The sequence below is a fragment of the Bos indicus x Bos taurus genome, chromosome X (genome assembly GCF_003369695.1).
Source record: "Bos indicus x Bos taurus breed Angus x Brahman F1 hybrid chromosome X, Bos_hybrid_MaternalHap_v2.0, whole genome shotgun sequence".
In the NCBI taxonomy this organism is placed as follows: Eukaryota; Metazoa; Chordata; class Mammalia; order Artiodactyla; family Bovidae; genus Bos; species Bos indicus x Bos taurus.
This window is the reverse complement of record NC_040105.1, coordinates 52,945,818-52,952,972: the sequence shown is the minus strand read 5'-3', so window position 1 is coordinate 52,952,972 and position 7,155 is coordinate 52,945,818. Positions and strand designations below refer to the sequence as shown.

The 7,155-nt window shown below is 45.5% G+C and overlaps 1 pseudogene; it reads right to left on the bottom strand.

The window, feature by feature from the left end:
* Positions 1-3,606: 3,606 nt before the first annotated feature.
* On the bottom strand, positions 3,607-6,346 carry LOC113887148 (annotated as a pseudogene).
* Positions 6,347-7,155: the final 809 nt, after the last annotated feature.

Genomic DNA, 7,155 nt, shown 5'->3' with positions numbered 1-7,155 from the left:
CATACTGAGATTCCAGGAGACAACTGATATGCTCAACAACACACAACAGCATGTGAGGTTCAAGGCCTCGGAATCATGTCTGCCAGCTTCCAAATCCTCAGTTTCCGGACAGAGACTTCACAGCCAAGAACATCAGAGGTTTTATTTCTGACACAAATATTCCACGCAGCTCAGACAGATATGCAGAGACACCAAAAAGAGCTCACTGAATCTCTGCACAGAGAGCACATAACTCGTCTCAGACCCTCAAACACAACTGAGACCATAACCATACACACTGTGACAAAGACCCTCCATACACACCAAAGTCTTCAACAGAAAGAAATGAAAACTGCACAGATACTTCACATCATGGAGACTGACTCGCAAACCACTCGACACTTACCGATCTAATACAAAAACCCTAAACAGAAAGACAGAACTTCTAATAACTCAAGAACATCATATAACCTTTAGATAAAGTGCCCAGACACATGGAAACCCTGCACCCTGTGCACAGATCCCCAAGCAGCTGAGTTTACACCTTTAGACAAACCCATCCTTAAAGCAGCTCAGAGACATCACAACTTAGGGCCCAGAATCAAAATCTCAGAGCTCTCACAATCTCAGGTGCACACGGCTACACGAGATCTCACACCCAGGGACTGAAATGCCAGAAAGCTCCAAAAATGAACACCCCGGAATACAGGAACATGCCTCCTAGGGGCTCTGCACTATGGCTCACAAAATCCACTCAGATCAAATATCCCACCACGTACAACTCCGCCCAAAGGCTCAAGGAGATCAAATGTACCCGAAGAGCATCTGTGTTGTCACACGTAGCGATACACAAGCTCAGGATCCCTGACACAGGTGACCCTCCGGGGAGAGACAGCAAACTCCTCTCCCTGGACATGAATTGCATGCATTTCTGCGAATAACCGTGCGCTGCCACACGATCCAGACTGAGCGAGAGCTGAACAAGACTGAAACGCAGTCACCATGCACAGCCAGCGACTGCGCCAAACCTAGCCACTAACCAGGGTAGCTATTCGACCCCTTCCGGAAAAGCAAAAAAACTCGCAGAACAATTGTATGCTCTAAAAAGCCGCGCACGGCAACACGCCTCTCGGCCTCAGTTCCAGCTCTGCGATCCCAATGCCTGTAACAGCCAGCCAGCCAATTGGAACTGGGCAGGAGACGAAGCACGGCGGAAGTCGCGGGACTTCGCGCCCCGGAAGAGCTAATTCCGGCGATCACGCGGTGACCAATCAATGCCCAGAACGCTTCCGTGATGCCAGACCCCAAACTGGCAGCCCATCTCGCTCGGTAGCCGTCCCCCCTAGGATGTAACCATGTAGAAACGAAGGGGTCGAAATGGAAACGAGACGAAGACAGTTGAGGCTTAATAGCGGTGTCCACTCGGACTCAAATGCAGCGGGAAGACGGAATGGAGCGAATGGGGATGGACCCAGTGGTGCCACGAGTGCCTCCGCTGGGAACTCTGGTCGATGCCTGACGCGGTGTAAAAGTACTCTCTTTGTTGTCATGCGCCCCCTCGAATGGTACCTTCCAGAGTGGGTGGTCTTTCCGCTACCCCTTCGTGGTACATCCCGGGACAGAACAGTTTCATCTCGCGCGCCCCTTGGTGGTGAGACTGGGGAACAGCCGATGTAGATGCTGGTGGACAATTAGCAGATGATCCTGCAAGGGTGGAAAGGCAAAGTTAGGATGAAAACCCCACCGATTGCTGCAATCTTGGACTCAGAAAAATGTCTTCATAAATTTAAGATTACTTCTCTGTAGTGGCCACTATCGTAACAGGAAGCATTGAAAGCATTTTCTCTGTGCTGGTCATTGTGCTTGTTTGTGCTTTCCTGTTTAATACAGGATAGGTCTCAATGAGGAAAGCCAGCCACAGTCCCCCAGCGGGTAGGGGAGAGAAAACTTCGGACTGGGATCTGAAGGTCTGGAGTGGGGAAGGCCTCTGTCGTTGACTGCGAGTAATATGTGAGAAGGACAACAGGACTTTCCATTCTGTTAGGAAAGGGGTCAACCCCGAGGGGACCCAAGGACACCGTGTAGGTGAGATAAAGACCATGGCTTTGTCACCATCTTGTCATCCCTGTATATGTCCCTAGCAGAATCTTCAGCCTGTTTAGCTATGCCTCTCTCAACAAGTTTAAATTTGCTTTTTCATTCCGACATTCATTCATCCTCTCCACATTTTCTGTCAAGCACAGCTATGTGTGTTAGGAAAGAGAAAATCAACTTTGGCTTCATTGAACTTACATTGTGTTAGGGTCATACAGCCCCCAAAGATAAGTAATTTATCAGGTGTTCATAACTGCTGTGATTAACATTAAACTGGGAGAGTGTAATAGAGAGAGGGGATGATGTCTAGAAAGAGTGGCCAGGGGAGTTCCTTCTAAGATTGTGACATTTGAGCAAAAGCCTAGAGGAGATGCCTATCTGGGAGAAAAGTATCCCAGAGTTAAGGCCAGTGAAGAAACTGGGGAGTGGAACTCAGTGTAGTGTGTATAAAAAGAGTGAGGAGGGCTATGTGACGGTCACAGCATGATGGAGGGAGAGCCAGGAGATCGGATGAGAGCAGTGATGAGGGTCGGGTCCCCTAGGGCCTTCAGGCCATAGTGGGGACTTTGACTTGAGCCACAGGAGGGTTCTTACCAGAGAAGCCCCCAGGATTCTTTCAGAGGCCCAGATCACCCAATGGTTGTTGAGGAGCTCTAGATTCATCCCAGGAAAACCACAGAACATGCCTTTCCTGGAATCCCCTACACTCAAGGGGAATCCCCACTACTGCTCCCAGTGAACAACCCTGTCAATTGATACCCTCAGGAGAGACAGAGGAAGGACCCTCAGGGTATGAGTGAGGTCACGGTCAGTCTCATAAAGGCAAAGATGGAACATTGGACAGGGACAGAGAGACTATTTCTGGCAGCAAAGGATCCCCAATTAGCACCCACATGTGGGCCCCCATTCCTGGTACTGGATGATGTTCCTATCTCTAGAGGAGAAAAGAAACTGCTCCCCCTGCCCCCGAGCGCCTCCCCGCCCCCCCCCCCCCGGCACCAGGGACTGTCTCTTGGAAATGACTCAGTTGCCCATGGCCTGGGTCTTTTTTTTTAACACAAAATTCACATTTTATTTAGGTTGAAATAAACTATACAAAATTGATTTTCTTCACCAAAAATAACAGCAATATTTTCTGTATTATTCCTAGGTAAACTACAAAACACTTATTTTTGTAGGCTTTCTAGGCTTTGCTTGTAAATCAAGATGAGGCAGTAGATACAGTCATAGAAAAAGACAGAAGAAAACAGACAAATCACCTGTCAGTATCCATGGCCTCTGATCCTTTCTTGACCATGAAATTGAAGTGTTCAACATATACCTGCCAAAAAGCTTATGAAGACGTAGGCTCAATAAAGGAATGTAAACAGCAATACCAGATGTGGAACAACAATGGCAGGCTCTTCCATTCAAATTTTAACTTCATTTGATAAAGAGAAAATCTACACTGAAATCCTTGTCGGACAAGCTTACACATTTCTCTTAGAGTTGATAATTTTCTTAACTGTCCTTTACAGATTTTTAATAGCATACTTATAACTCCTACTATTCAAAAGTCAGTCATGAGCTTCACTGTAACATTTTACAAAATGCATTCCTTCCTCCCATACCTCCTCTAATTTTATTTTTTCAAAGATCTGATAACTTAATACCTGACAATTTGGTCCACAGTGATAAACGTAATGTCTAAAATCACTTAACTAAAACGATTCCAAAGTGCCATTAGCAGAGATCACATAAAACTGTAATATGGTACTTTCAATGCTATCTTCTGGAAGAACAGTTAGGTCTCCAAAGCATGGGCATTTGAACAGGCCATTTAAACAGGCAGATTATCAATGACTAATATACTCAATGGGAGGCCTACAGATCAAGATATTCAGTGATTAAGTGGCCTACCCTTACAACTTTTCTGTAAGATATTTTAAAATTTCTTACATTTTTTTTTCAAATGTCAAATATAAGAGAAAGTCTAGGTTAAAAGTCTCTTAGGTATTTTCAATGGTTTCTGAATTATCTGTATGAAGCTTTGACTTACTTGTATACAGTTTGACATATGTATCCACCATTAAATCCAAATCGTGTTTTATATCAAAATTTATGTTAAGCAAAGCCAAGTTACTTGATCTTTGATCTGTCAAAGTGTTCCTCAGGTATGCTTTGAGATGCTTTCGCCCATTTTCATAGCGTTCATTCTCAACTTTCATCACAGGAAGAATACATAGGACCTTCAGCAATGCATAAACATTAGGAAAAAACTTGATGTCTGGTAGATGAAGGGCTTCATAAATAGTGGATGGAAGTTCTATATCTTTCCCTCTGTGTTTCCATTTGATTCTCCAACAATGCAGCTCAGCAGAGAGTGTGTCAGGATTAGGTAAGTCACTTCGGTACATGTCAGCATGGTGCTCCTCTGATGTATTGAATTTGAGCTGTCCCATGACAGAGGGTACCAGGGATAAGCATTAAAGCACTTTGAGGTGCTGTTCTGAGAATATATCTTTCAGTTCCTGAATAATGTGTTCCACAGTTGGAACACTTAAGAGTTTCTTTATAGTAACTCTCAGAGGTTAGCTGAGATTCCAGGTTACTGTGCTGAGCTCTGCAAAATTTCCCTGGGAGTTTCATCTGAATATCAAGTTTGGTTGCCAAATTTGTGGCTTCCTCAAACCAAAATTCATGATAAACTTCAATATTTTCCATAACTTCATTTAGTGAATGTAACACTGCAGTCAAGCTACTGGCTGCAAAAAAAGACATCAGAGGTTTGCCCCTGAAGATTTTTCCCAAAAGCTCTTGTAAAATATAAAACATTTTTAAGAACGACAATGGTAACGATGAAATCAAAATCTGTTACCGCACTACAGAGCACAAATGCTCGGCCAGCTATACAGTTATTCCATCTAACATTTGTGTCACTATTTATGCCATCTAAACATAAAACAAGTGGTTGTAGGAGGTCCACTAAGATTTCAAAATCATCATGCCTGCCTGTCCACTGAGAATGGCAAATTTCCTTCAGTTCTTTGCCCCTTTCTTCATTGTTCTGAAAGAGGAGAGAAATTACATTTTCAAGCTCTAAAAGCAGTTGTGGTGATCGATGAAAAAAAGAACAAACTTCCTCAATTGTTCCTAATGCAACAGATACTCCCATAACAGGCACTGGTTTTGCCAACCACATATTTAAGGCACAGGAAGAGCAGAGTGTGTAGATAGCTTGGGGATATTTCTCTAAAAGTCTAGAAGCAACAACTTTCATTTTGGATGAAAATCCACTAGATACAATGTAAGCCTGGCCACGACAGTACTCCATGTTTAATCCCCATTTCTCAGTTATTGTAGTGTGAAATTTCACAGCCAAAATTTCTGCATCAGCTTCGTAAGGCAGGAAGCCTACAAATTCCTCTATCAGGTTGTGAGCTTCGTCAACAAACCTCACCAACACCGGCAGGTGCTCTTCCCCTGCTATGTCCACCACATCATCAGTGATGATGGAAAAGAAGTGAGAATCTCTCACTTCCCTGAGGGTTTCTTCCCGAATGCAGCTCTCACAGATCTCCAGCATCTGTTTCTGCTGTGTTTTGGAACAGAACAATGTGTTAACTGCTGTTGTCTCAAAGCGCTTTCTCAGAACCTCTTCACCAGAATTGATCCGGCACTCTAGCAGTGCTTGAAAGTTATCAGGAAGACCTTCTGGGATTTCATCAGTTTCATGTCCATCCAGAGGTATGTTTTGTTTTCCCATAAGAATCAGAATTTCAAATAAAGATTTTAAATATTCTTTGTTTTCCTTCTCTTCAAGAGTTAAAGGTAAAATGTCTTCATCCTGCTCTTCACCAGCTTCTTCTGCACTGGGACTCTGAGCATTGCTGTTGTTTATTTCCTTATGTTTGGGTTCCTGTTCAGAAGTTTCATCAATTTTTTTCTGTTTCAGTGTCCTGATTTCATCTTCACTCAATTCTTTTATTCGTTTTCTGTGTCTACTATGTGGATTATTCAAATGGCTGGTAAGATCGAATATTGTTGGTATGGCATTATCTCGGAGAACTGTCCTGTAAGGACTAGTTCTGCAGATCATAGAAGTTTCAAAGTGTTTGGCACACAATCGATAATGTTTATTTAGTTGATCAGCTGTTTTATCTTCTAAGTCTGCTCTCCTACAGTTCTCCACCCACTTCTGGCATCTGGTCGGATCCCGCGGGAACCTGAAGAAGGCCAGGTCCGACTGCGTGCTCTTCCGCGTGCAGTTGGGGGCCGCGCAGAAGTTCGGCATCATTGTCTGCCAGCCGCCGACCTAGCCCTCCCCTCCCCGCCTCCTCAGGGCAGCCCGCCCGCCGCTCGGGGCCGGGGAGGGGAGCCAGGCCGGCCGGCCAGCCCGTGAGAGCTGCGGCCTGGGTCTTAATTATGCTCCCTTGGCACACATCAGGGTCCTCTGCCCTGATTAAGACATGGAGATGTTCCAGTCATGGGGAGGCTCATGCTGTACACAGGGTCCTTCACAACCTGTCCAGCCCTGTCTGCCCTCCTGCTGACCTCAGTGCCAAGGAATGCTTTAATGGGGGAAAGAGAAGCATGGATCTCTGCATTTGTGGAGAGATTTACATGGCGGAGCCTCATGCAAATTGGTGAGTGTGAGGTTTCTCCCCACCTGCTTGGAGGCTCACCTCTGTATTTTCCACCACCATGTCCCCAGGGAATGTGCAGATTACATTCCATACATCAGGTAAGAAGCTGGGTGTGTGATGGGGAGACACAGAGACATATCCTGACAGTGAGACAGTCACGAGGTCCTTGGGGCCCTGTACCAACGCCTCCCTCCCCCACTACCTGGCCAGGGTTCTGCTGAGTCTTCCCTGCCTCCTCCAAGGAGCCCAAGCCTGCATCCAGTTCCTCCTGTCCTCATTAGCCGCGACCTTCCGTCTGCACTGGGCCTTGGGCTCCCATCTGCAAATGGTGGCCTCTTTGTCGTGGGTTGGGCAGATTGTCTGAGTGAGTGTGTGTACACAGTGTTTTCACAGGGCCCCTATCAAGGGTGGTAGTCATGTCAGGAAGTACTGTTCTTATCAGTATTGTTACCGTGGG